Consider the following 12,943-nt stretch of genomic DNA (forward strand, 5'->3'; position numbering starts at 1 on the left):
TAGTGCTCCTGCTATAGCCGTTGGGAAATATTTGAATGATACCCTGCCTGGGATTAATCCCCACAACTGAATGAGTCACAATTCTTTACCCATCCTAAATATGATTACATTTTTTAAAGAAATTATTAATCCAAATATAACTCAAATTGAAGTCCAACTCTATGAAAACATCCCACCACCATGAGGAAAGAGCGCTGCCCAACCCAGTTAACTCTCCCTTAAGTAACCAGTGCTGTCTGAGAGTCCATCACCAGGGTCTCTGCCTCAGATACAATCCTGTTTCTCAGGCTTCTTCTTTTCTACCTCTGAATGTACATGACATCTAAGTACTGTTTTGGTTTTGAGGTGTTTTGACTTCCTAGAGTGGCTTATGTTGAGCGATAAAGTTGATCATTTATAGGTGGAAGGAGAGAAAGATATGGAGTTTATTATTCTATCTTGTTATTTCCAAGTGATTAAAAGCTGTTTCCGAATAAAATACACTGAGTGGAGTATTACAGTAGGAAGCCTTCCCCTCTCTCTCATTTTCATTTATGCTCCATCATCTGAGGGGTATCCCTTTCTTTAGCAGTGGCTGTGGGAATTGGGCCCTTCCCTTAACCTCTACAGAGCCCTTTCTCTCTTGGCCCTTAATGGATAAACAGTGACATCATTATCTAGCCATTTGAGTCCCTAGGTCACTGGGTGACTTCTGAGGTCCCTTTCATCTATTTTATATACACTATAAAGTATCCAAAGAGAAACTTGGTGCATCAGTGATTCATAGGTGAGCAAAAGAAGGGACTCTAATTTAGTATGGGCAGCAAGTCCAACTCCTGCCTAGGGCAGGTCTTTCCACTTGGTTTCTCTTCTTCATGTCTCAGTAAGCCAGAGCTGCTTCCATTTTGTTACTTCAAACAGTAGTTCTCTTTCCATTTTGGAACAGGTCTCCGGATCCCAAATTCAGTCTCTGATTTTGAGATCTGTGTTTTACCTTACCAGTTGTTTTCATTTTGTGGGCCATAGTTCAATATCTCACAGTTTTACTTTCTCCTCATTAGACTGTAACTGTTGCCTACCTTTCTCACCCTGCTTAGTACTTGCATCTTTGACCTGGCTCACACCACTGTTTTTCTCTAGCATAACCATCCTGAAGTTCCCTGGTCTGCTGTCCTCAAAGCCTCAAACATCCTTAACCCAAAGCAGATTCGTACTTTATTTTTTTTTTAAGGAAGTTTTTTTTTTTTAAAGATTTTATTTATTTATTCGACAGAGATAGAGACAGCCAGCGAGAGAGGGAACACAAGCAGGGGGAGTGGGAGAGAAAGAAGCAGGCTCATAGCGGAAGAGCCTGATGTGGGGCTCGATCCCATAACGCCGGGATCACGCCCTGAGCCGAAGGCAGACGCTTAACTGCTGTGCCACCCAGGCGCCCCCAGATTCGTACTTTAAACACTCACATTTGCATTAAAAATATGTCGGATGGTTGGGGGTTTGCTGCAAAAAATATTGTGTATAGTTGGGAAGGAAAGCTCTCCAGCACAACTATGAAATTTAAAAATAGGCCCTCAAAATTCAAAAACAAACCTTGTATTTTTTATTAAATACCAACATTGTATGAAATATTTGTTTTGTTGTGGACTAAGGAGGGCAATAAGAAATTATCTCATGTAAATGAAAAATAACCTTGTTTTCCACATAGTGTGGAAAAAATGGGAACAGCAAGATAAAATTGACCATAGGAGCTGTGGCATTCATAAGGTTTAAATTTTTCTTACCCAAAATCTCTTGTTTTTGAATATGTGAATATACTGGTTTCTTGATGCTAACACATCTTAAATTAGAATATTTATTTATATATATTTTAGAAGTCAAATCACTCTGTAAACATTATATAATTAGTCTGTGTGATAGCCTAACAATAAGGGCAAGAGGGTAACCTTGTTGTTATGGACAGAGACATGTAAATATCTCTGTCATGGTTTACATCACGTAGTGCTATTATTAGGTATTTGTCTTTATTTGTCTTTATTACTTCACTCAGTAATAATAATTCACTCAGTAGTAATAATTAACATGTATTGAGTGGCTATTCCTTGCAGCCACTGTGCTAAGCCCTTGAAACACATAATTTTATTTAACTTTCATAGCTACACCAAGAGGCAGATACTATTATCATGCCCCACTAAAGCTCAGAAAGGTTAAATGATCTGCCTAAGTTCATGCAGCCAGTAAGTGGCAGAGCCGGGATTGAACCCAGGCCTTTCTTTTCCACAGTCTGCCTTCATGACCTTGCCAGACTATACCAGATGCATTAGAGTTAGCTTACTGAGGGCCCTCAGTTAATTGTGGAATGAATAGAACATTGAAACACTTCAATTTGATTTAGTCAGTGTTCATGTGATGTGTATTACGTATAGGGCATTTAAAGATCATTCATTATATAAACATTTATTAAGGATATATTAAAACCACAATTAGATTCCACTTCACACCTACTAGGATGTCTAAAATTTAAAAAGACAGACAACATGTACTGACAAAGATATAGCGAAATTGGAACACTCATACATCGCTGGTACAGCCATTTTGAAGAACAATCTGGTGGTTCCCTACAATGTTAAACAGAATTACCATACGATCCAGCAGATTCACTTTCAAGGGAATTCAAAATATATGTCTGCATAAAAACTTGTGCATGAATGTCACAGTCCAAACGTCCATCAGTTGATGAATGGATAAACCAAATGTGGTATATTCACACAACAGAATATTATTTAACCATAAAAAGGAATGAAGTTCTGATACATGCTACAACATAGAGGAATCCTGAAAACATTACGCTAAGTTAATGAAGCCAGACACAAAAGGCCACATATTGTCTGGTTCCATTTATATGAATTGGCTAAAATAGGCAAATCCATAAAGAAATAAAGTAGAATTGCGGCTATAAGAGGCTTGGAGGAGGGAGAGATGGGGAGTGACTGCTTAATTGGTATGGGGTTTCTTTTTGAAGGTGATGAAAATGTTTACAATTAAACAGTGGTGATGATTGCATAATTCTGAACACTATGGTTGCATAATTCAGTGACACTAAAAATCACTGAATTGGACACTATAAAAGAGTGAATTTTATGGTATATAAATAGATTATATCTCAATAAAGTAATTAATTTTAAAAGGCAATATGCTAGGTGCAAAGATAAAACAGCTAACATTCCTTTGGAACTTACTCTTTAATTGGGAGAGACAACTGTAATGAAATCATTTTAATGGGATATAATGCATGTCAAAATAGAGATATGTAAACCAGGCTCTGGGATCACAGGACAGAATAAATAAACTACGTGGGCTTGTGGTAAAGTTTCCCTTTAGAAACACCCAAGCTGGTTTATGAAGGATGAGTTCAAAGGGAGTGGGTCCTAGTTCAGCCAGCCCTCGGGAACACCAAAAGCATGCCTCAAAGCGCAGTGATAAGAGCAATTATCACTTGTTCTGGGAATGGGAATTCCGTGTGAATGTATGAGCGTGGGGTACATAAGATGCAGTTCAAATGGGAAGCACCCCAAAACTTTGGCCCCGATCAGATGGAGAGAGGAGGTCACACATGTAATGCCAAGAAGTTGGATTTGTCCTGGAAATAGTGTAGTGTCATCCGAGGCTTTTAAGCAGATGAATGACATCATCAGATTTCTGTTTTCAAAAGATGATCCTAGTAGCAATGTGGGAAATGAATGGGAGGAGGAAGGGACAGAGGTTCTTAGAGGTAGTGGTATTCGCAGAAGGGATTATGTGATTATGTGTGCCATCCCTCCCATCTCATTTTAACCTATGGTAAAGAGATATTCTGTCACCACTTTGTCTCAGGGCTTTCTGCCCCTATCCCTGAGAGATGATTTTTCAGAGCCTGAGAACTTGGCTGGGCCACAGTTGAGGGCTAATGAATTACTGAGCTCCCCAGAGGCATATCTGTCCTGCACCTGTATCTCCCTGGCAGGCCCTACAGTCTAGATCTGGGCTGAGAAGTGGGAAGTCCCATTATGGCCTTGGGTTTTAGCTGGTTTCTGTAATACACCTTTTACCAAAATTTTACTTGTAATATTAGACATGTACAGGTCTATTAATAAAGTCATTTTTATTCTTAGGGCTATTACTATATAGAAGGCTGCTTTGTCAGGAATTCCCGGACGGAATTTGGAGCACTTAATCCCACCCTGAGCTCCTAACAGTAGTAGCGGTAATAGGAACAGAAAAATTCCAGACATTGCAGAGGTAGGATCAACATAGTGGGGCCTGGGAGGAATTCTGTCTAATAGCGGCCTGTGCAGGAGGAGAGGGGAGATGCCATGTGAGTAGGTGATATTCCAGTCACATTCTTCCCAGTCACATTCTAGTGACCTGTGTGTTATACGGAGTTTTGCTGTACATTCTCATTGTCCTTATTGGAAGAGATGGCTCTTCCCAAAGACATTTGCTTGCACTGCTTTTGATGTCATCTTTAAAAATAAATAATAACATTTTCCTTTTTACCACTGTGTTTTTTTTTTTTTAACTCGTGTGGTTTTATATTGTTTCCTTTGTTTTCTTTATGCCCACAGAGGATAACATTGTGCCTAAGAGAGGATCACTGTCAGAATTTTATTTAGCTACATGAGAATGGACCATTTTACAAAATCTGAGAAAGTCCCCTTTTAGGAGTACTGAAACTCATTTTTTGTACTTAGATGATTAAAACGATACTTTTGTCATTCTGTATCCTCTGGCTTGTTTACAAATGTTAGTGAAGGCTCTTTAGTTCCAGTTCCGGGCATCATTCGTCTGCCGTTCAGGACTAGTCACCCATTTGTATCACAGCGATTTTGTTAATTCTTTTAAGAACTGGAGACGGGTGACATGAGACAGTAATGATTCCTACCAGAGCTGCCCTTTGATCAAAGTCTATGAGACCCGACATCGGTGCTTTTGGTGGTGGTGTGTGCCGTGAGGGATAGCACCAGGCTTTGAAGTGCTTTCTTGTTTTTTATGAATTTTACGAGATTTCCTTTTCCTCTCCTTCAGTTCTTTTCTTTTTATAATATTTTTTATTATGTTAGTCACCATACAGTACATCCCTGGTTTCTGATGTAAAGTTCGATGATTCATTAGTTGCGTATAACACCCAGTGCACCATGCAATACGTGCCCTCCTTAATACCCATCACCAGTCTATCCCATTCCCCCACCCCCCTCCCCTCTGAGGCCCTCAGTTTGTTTCTCAGAGTCCATAGTCTCTCATGCTTCATTCCCCCTTCTGATTACCCCCCCTTTCTTTATCCCTTTCTTCTCCTACCGATCTTCCTAGTTCTTATGTTCCTCTCCTTCAGTTCTAATAACTGACTTTTAATCCTGTCATCATGGCCAAGAAATTTGTCTCCACAGAGCAGTAGTTTACCATGGTCAAAACAGAGCAACTATATCAGGTCGCTGAGCCTTTCAGATAAAAACATACATTTTGCCACCTTAAGCATTTTGTAGTTTTTATTCCCAGCACTTCTCACTGAAAGCAGTATTTTTTCTTTTGTTTTTCAAAAGCAATGTTGAACAAAAGTCAGGAACACAATAACTGAGTGTCAGCTGTATAACTGAAGAGAGGAGTGTCTTCTATTTTCCACATCTTATGACATGGGCATGTTGACTTAACTATATTTTTCCCAAAGCCTTGTGATAAAAATTACTATAAGCTTAGATCATTCCTCCTGCTTACAAACACCTACATTTAAGTTCTTTATTTATCACATATTAAAGGGGTCACTTAATATAGTTCTTTCTTTACAAGGACAGTCATGATGAGTTAGTCTATATGTCAATAATTTGCAAGTAAATCTCTTCTAAATGCAAGAAGGTAGTCATAAAAGATAATAAACTTTTTAGCTTAATTGTGCTATTTAAATAACAAAGCTTTCCTAGGCCATAAAAAATATTTTGTCTTCCTCCGGTCCTGCTTTTCTTTACCACTGAGAAGTGCTGATAACATTAATAAGGTCGGTAATTTTCCTAATACAGACCTGCCAGAACAGGATGGGTACTGAGTATTTAACTATCAGTGTAGCTATTATAACTTGAAGATTCTGGTCTATTCTGGTAAGACCAATAAAGCTTGTTCCTGTAGGGAGTCTTGTTATTAATAAACCTAATATTTTTAGAAAACATGTTTATTTAGGAAGCATTTTGTTAACAGTTATTTCTTACTGCCTTTTTCTCAGATACTTTAATCAGTGGATCCACATTCACTTATAAAAGATTCATTTTAAAAAGGACAAAAGAAAAGTAATTAGAAGCATCTTACAGATACAGAAGTTTTGCATTCATGTTTAATATCTGTGTCTACAAATCTTGTTAAAGATCACTTCCTTCTTTCATTAATCAGACGTATCCCAAGAACCTACTGGAGTCTCCATGAGGAGCTGATAGTGGTATGTCCCTGTCTCAAAACATCAAGGATAGTGTGTTTCATTTTGAACTGACCTGCATGACGTTACAGCAGTGAGTCCTGCCAGCGCAGCATTGTCTGCTCTGACTCCCAGCCCTTGCGGTTCCTGTGCTCTCCTCGACTCACCTCATCAGTAGCTTCCTTCTCTCTGGCCATGTGGGCGCTCCCGTGTCATTTGCTTTCTCCTGAGAAGCTGTTCAGAGTCCAGTTACTGTGACAGACAGATGAGCTAAATGAGCATGTTTCATGCCTGCACAGAAGTTACTCTGTTTTGCTTTTACTCAGTTTTTTAAAATTATTATTTGAGAACAGCTAGAGGGATTCTCATTAAGTATTTAGGATAATTTATTTCTTTGTATCTCTTTAAAAAGAGTTAATTCACCACCCCTTTGTACACTCACATAGGAACTTTCAATCTGTCTTTACTTATAGACAATTAAGGAAAGAAACGGAGCTCCTCAGACCACAGGCACATGTTCAGATATTTTGTTCTAGTCCAGTGGCCCTTAACCTTTGTTGGTCCTGAATCCCTCGGAGACCATGAAGAGAGTAAAACTCTCTAAAAATGTACATAACAATACAGACAACATTTTATAGGCAATCTCGGGGGTTTCTCGGGCTGAGAGGAGGCCATCCTAGGTCTTGTGAAAGACCCACGAGTCCCACTGTAAGCGGGCCTATTCAGTAAACCGGCAGCCCTTCTCTGTTCCCAGCCAACACATGTGATTATCATTAGGATGTGTCAGAGAGATTTTCCCACCTGTGTTTATCACTCCTAGCTGCCAAGTAGCAAAGAAACCTCATCAACCACCCTCCTGCCTGATTGCTCAGAGGCTACGCTCAGAAAACATAACTGTTAACATAGATCAGGATTGAAATTGATTATCCCAGAGGAAGCCTTTGTTTCTGTTGGGCCTTACAGCTTCTGGTAGCCCCGTGGCCACAGCGCTAAGTTCACTACCTATAACCATATTCACCGTTGTCCAGTGTAGCCGTCATAACATTAACTAAAGTCATTGCTACTAATTAATCTTGCCCTCTCATTTTTCTAAAATTATGCTCTAAGTGGATCCTTTGGTTCCCAAAATTATGTGAAATGATTCTCTTTACACCCACACACTCCTTTTCTGGATTTTACGCATTCAAGTTTCAATTTATTAACCCAAGCAGCTGAGCTTTCAAAATAACACCTATACTGATTACTCCCGAGTATAAGTTAGCTCTCATAGCGGCAGAGGTAGCCATCAATTTCCGATTACTGTCAGTCACTGCTAACCTTTACTGTGACTTGCCTCTGGCACATAATGAGAATTTCTCAAATGTTAATTTCCAAAATTAATCATTACTTAAATAGTGAAAGACGTTCTTTTAAAAGCAGCTTAATTAAATCTTAATTAAAGAGATCAACTGTAAAAGTTGATATTTTAAGGCCCTGAGAATTCTTTTTTTTTTGAAAGATTTCTTAGGTTGTTGTTTTGTGTTGTTAGGAGGGTTGCTTTTCTTTTTATTATTTTTTTTATTATATTATGTTAGTCACCATACAGTACATCCCTAGTTTTTGATGTAGTGTTCCATGATTCATTACTTACTTGTGTATAACACCCAGTGCACCATGCAATACGTGCCCCCCTTACTACCCATCACCAGCCTATCCCATTCCCCCACCCCCCTCCCCTCTGAAGCCCTCAGTTTGTTTCCCAGAGTACATAATCTCTCATGGTTCATTCCCCCTTCTGTTTACCCTCCCTTTCTTCTTCCCTTTCTTCTCCTACCAATCTTCCTACTTCTTATATTCCATAAATGAGTGAAACCATATGATAATTGTCTTTCTCTGCTTGACTTATTTCGCTTAGCATTATCTCCTCCAGTCCCGTCCATGTTGCAGCAAATGTTGAGAAATAGTTCTTTTCGATAGCTGAGTAATATTCCATTGTATATATGGACCACATCTTCTTAATCCAGTCATCTGTTGAAGGGCATCTCGGCTCCTTCCATGATTTAGCTATTGTGGACAATGCTGCTATGAACATTGGGAGGGTTGCTTTTTTATAAACAAATCTAAAACTGTTTTGTTTTGTTTTTTTGGTGGGAAGATGGAGAGATTAAAATGTTTTTACAGAAATAAATACCTTACAAGGTAGAATAGGACAAAAGATTCTGATACTATCTAAACATTATTACATGTAAGTGACAGCGGCCTGTTATTATGTTTAATTCATTTTATTTTTTGTGTTTTCTATTTCCTACTTTTTATATTTTATTTATTTGTTTTATTTGCTCCTTTTAAAAAATATATTTCAAGGGTGTCTGGCTGGCTCAGTCGGTGGAGTGTGCAACTCTTAATCATAGGGCTGAGAGTTCAAGCCTGGTGTAGAGATTACTTAAAAATAAAATCTTTTTGAAAAATGTATTTCAAAATGTATCTAGGAAGAGAGCCAGATGTGGGGGGGGGGGGGGGTAGTAAGGCAGTAAACTGAAAACAAGCATATTAAGTGAAAGACTCCTTAATTAATGATAGAATCCTTAGCATCCTTCTCCTGATCAGCTCCCTAATTACCGGTAGCCAGCATTGTACCCTTCAGGCAGGAGATTGAAGGACTCCTTTCTGGAGTACCAGACCGGACCACGAGAAGACTATGGAGACTGACAGGGTTTCCCTGACAGTCACTTGTGACCTCGGTGAAGCCCCCCACATGAAACTTGCATTTTATTCTTAATGTTTGTTAAGTCTCATTCCTAAATATGAACGGATAGTAAAGGCTGCCAGGCCTGGAGGAAGCCTTTCACTTGAAAAGCAGAGACCAAAACAAGCAGGTAAGCCAAGAAAGGGATCAGAAGGAGGAGAGACAATGAAACAAGCTGAAAACGACTTTAAAAGGAAAGACCAAAACTTACTAATGTCCATAGAGAAGTGAAAGAAAATACTGTGCCCATGAAACCAGAACAAGGAGAGGAATCAGACAAGTGAAAGCTCTTAGGAATTGAACCTGTCATATCAGAAAATAGTAATTCAACAATGATGGGAAGGAAGGTAATGAGGAACTCACAAAGAAAGAACAAATAGCAATCAGAAAATGTGAGAAAAATTGAAGAAAATCAAATGATCAATCCAGAAGTTTTTTGCCTAATAGGAACTCCAGAAAGAGAAGACAGAGAAAACAAAGGAAGAAAACATAAGAAAATTTCCCAGAACTGAAGGACATGGGTTTTTCAGATTGAAAGTGCCCACTGGGGCACCTAATAAATGAATGGAAACCCAAAACACATGCACACACCCAATAAAGCTACCACTCTCCTGATTTTTCTCCCTTTCTTACTATTGCTTTTGTGTTTCTTTCTTTAGTATCTCTTCCTCATTCCACCCTTAATGTTTCTGTGCTTTCTGTCCTTGACTTTGACCTTTTCTCACTACCTTATCCCTCCATGTATCATGACCTCAAGTCCTATGTCTTTAACCACATCTCTATGTTAGTGGTTCCCAGATGTGTGAATCTAGTTGTTTCTTTCTCTTGAACTCCAGACCTGCTTCCTGGAACTTTTCACCCTGATACCCATCAGTCCTCACACATGTCTAAAAGTGAACTTATTTCCTTATATATTCTCTTTTTGTCTTTTTATGAGCCCAGTTATTTTCCTATATTCCCTATTACAGGAAAATATCATTTCTACAGTGTTACAAGTCAGAAATGTAGGCGTTTGAGGATCACTCTGGGCCCCTCCATCTTACTCACCACTTACAGTCAATCAGTATGTCCTTTTATTTTTTTATGTTTTTATTTTTTATTAAGTTCAATTAGCCAACATATAGTACATCTTTAGTTTTTGATGTGGTGTTCAATGATTCATTAGTTGTGTATAACACCCAGTATGTCCTTTTAGATCTTCATGGTGATAAGCCCCGTGTGTCCCACATTCCCAGGCAACCCTTCTATTCTTTCATTCACGTGTATGCGGGGACAAGCAAGGTCATTGGCTATTTGGGGAGGAAATCTGTAGCATGAAAAAGGGGAACAAAAATAAGTTGATAGAAAAATTAACCCTAAAGATAACATTTAAAAAACTCAAATTAGTAGCCTCACATTTAAGATGATATTGCAAATAAAATCAGACTACTATGATAAAGGAACAGGAAACAAAAAGGGATTTTTAGATGTTAAAAATATAGCAGGAGATCGATAGGAGAAGGAAGGGAAGAATGAAGGGGGGGTAAACAGAAGGGGGAATGAACCATGAGAGACTATGGACTCTGGGAAACAAACTGAGGGCTTCAGAGGGGAGGGGCGTGGGGGAATGGGATAGGCCGGTGATGGGTATCAAGGAGGGCACGTATTGCATGGTGCACTGGGTGTTATACGCAAATAATGAATCATGGAACTTCACATCAAAAAACTAAGGATGTACTGAATGGTGACTAACATAACATAATAAAAAATTATTATAAAAAATATGGCTGTCAAAATAATTCAGGGGGTTGCAAGTCAGGGTTGCAAGATAGATTAGAGAAAAACTCTAAGAATTTAGAGGGTAAAAAGACAAAAAGAAGGCAAATATGACAATAAAAGGTAAGACATTATGTCTAGTTCCAACGTTCTGCTCACAGTAGTTCCAGAAAAAAAGAAAATAAAGGGGAAGAAGCTATCAAAGAACAGTGGAAATTTCCAAGAGCTGCAGCTTGAGTACCATTCAAAATTAAGCTATCCTGGGTGCCGAGCAGAAGGGAGATAGATATAAATGACACAGATATAGAAATAGAGATTATCGTGAAATTTTAAAGCACCGGGGATAAAGAGAAGGTCTTGAAAGCCTCTGAAACAAAGGAAGAGTGTGCGACCTATGAAGGAACATCATCGGGTGTTGGAAGAAGCAGAGCAGTGTCTTTAAAGACTTGAAAAGAATTGTATGCCCAGCGAAACTACTGATGAAGGGTTAGAAACAAAATCATTTCATTTCCAGACATGCAAGGACTCAGAAGGTCATGCTTTAACTAGAAATAGCTGATGGAATTTGTTCATGTTTGCTGAACATTTGCTAGTATTTTCAAAATCCTGAAAGTCGTCTTTGCCATCCTATTATATAGAATAGAACATTTTCTTTATTTTTTTTCCCTAAGCAAAAAAATAAACTCTACTTTATTAAAATTAAGACTTTATTAAGAGAGTAAAAGACAGGTCACAGAACGGGAGGAACTATTTTCAATACTTATATCTGAGAAAGGACTTATTCTTCAAAGTTTAACTATCTTTTTGGCTTTGTTACTTTTGTAGACACCAAACTCCATTAGTCTGCTAATCTCTCTGCTTTTCTTCACCCTTTTCTTAGAATTTCCTTTGTGTCTTGTTTTAAAAATCTTGTCTCATGATTTATAATTTCATTCTTTATATTTTTATCTAGATTCTGTCACTGCCACTACTCATCAGGTAACTGTTCATAGTACATGAGGTTGTGTAAATAACAGCCACACAAAATAGAAGCTGTACATTTGGGGGGGGGCAGCGTGATTTTTTTCCTGTATGTTTTAATTTTACCAATATGGGAACAACTTAAGTCTTCCTGCTTTCCTCCCTTTTTTTTTAATTTAAAAATTTATGATTATATTTATGACTATATAATCATAAAACTTACCATTTTAACCATTTTTAAGTGTACAATTCAGTGGTAATGCCACTTAATATCACATTCACAGTGTTGTGCAATTGTCACCACTATTTTCAAAACTTTTCCATCACCTCAGACAGACTCTGTCACCAGTTAATAATAACGCCCCATCTCCCTTTCCCTCGCCCCCGATAACCACTAATCCTTCTGTCTCTATGGGTTTGCTATATATCTTGGTTTTTTATGCACCACTGCTAAGAAGTGCAGGTAAGATGTAGTATGTAAAATATTTCTTTTCAATATGTGGTGTTTTGCTGTCATTATCTGTAGTGTCTGTCAGTGTTATCTATTGCTGCATAACAAATTACCCCAAAACTTAGTGTCTTCAGACAACCATAGTCATATATGATTTCTTATGCTTTCTGTGGGTGAGGAATTCAACCAGGTGTAAGGGAGATGATGTGTCTCTCTTCCACAATGACTGGGGCCTATGGTGGAAGACCCCAAGTCTGAGATCTGGAAACGTCTCAAGGCTCATTCACTCACATGTCTGGCAGTTGATGCTGTCTGTAACCTAGGGGCCTACCTAGAGTTGTCAACTCAAACACCTACACATGGTTTCTCCCTGTGACCTGGGCTTCCGCACAACATGGTGACGAGGCTCCAAAGGCAAGCATCCCAAGACATAAAGAGAAGGAGATTCAGAGTGCCAGCAACCAAGCAGAAGCCATATAACCTTCAGTAACGTAGCCTTAGAAGTCACACGCTCATTTTCACTGCATTCTGTTGATTGAGACAGTTACAAAGATTCACCCAGGTTCAAAGGAGAGGAACACAGACCCCACCTCTAAGTGCAGGCATGTCGGTGTCACACTGTGAGAAGAGCACGTCAAATAGGATG

The 12,943-nt window shown here is 38.7% G+C and overlaps 1 protein-coding gene across 1 annotated transcript in view; it reads left to right on the top strand.

Annotated features, from left to right (window-relative positions):
- Positions 1 to 12,943, top strand: part of ZRANB3 (zinc finger RANBP2-type containing 3) — a 302,057-nt gene that overhangs the window by 263,163 nt on the left and 25,951 nt on the right. The gene's annotated exons all lie outside the window — the stretch shown is intronic.

Source organism: Ursus maritimus, unplaced genomic scaffold, assembly GCF_017311325.1.
Source record: "Ursus maritimus isolate PB19 unplaced genomic scaffold, ASM1731132v1 scaffold_1, whole genome shotgun sequence".
Classification (NCBI taxonomy): domain Eukaryota; kingdom Metazoa; phylum Chordata; class Mammalia; order Carnivora; family Ursidae; genus Ursus; species Ursus maritimus.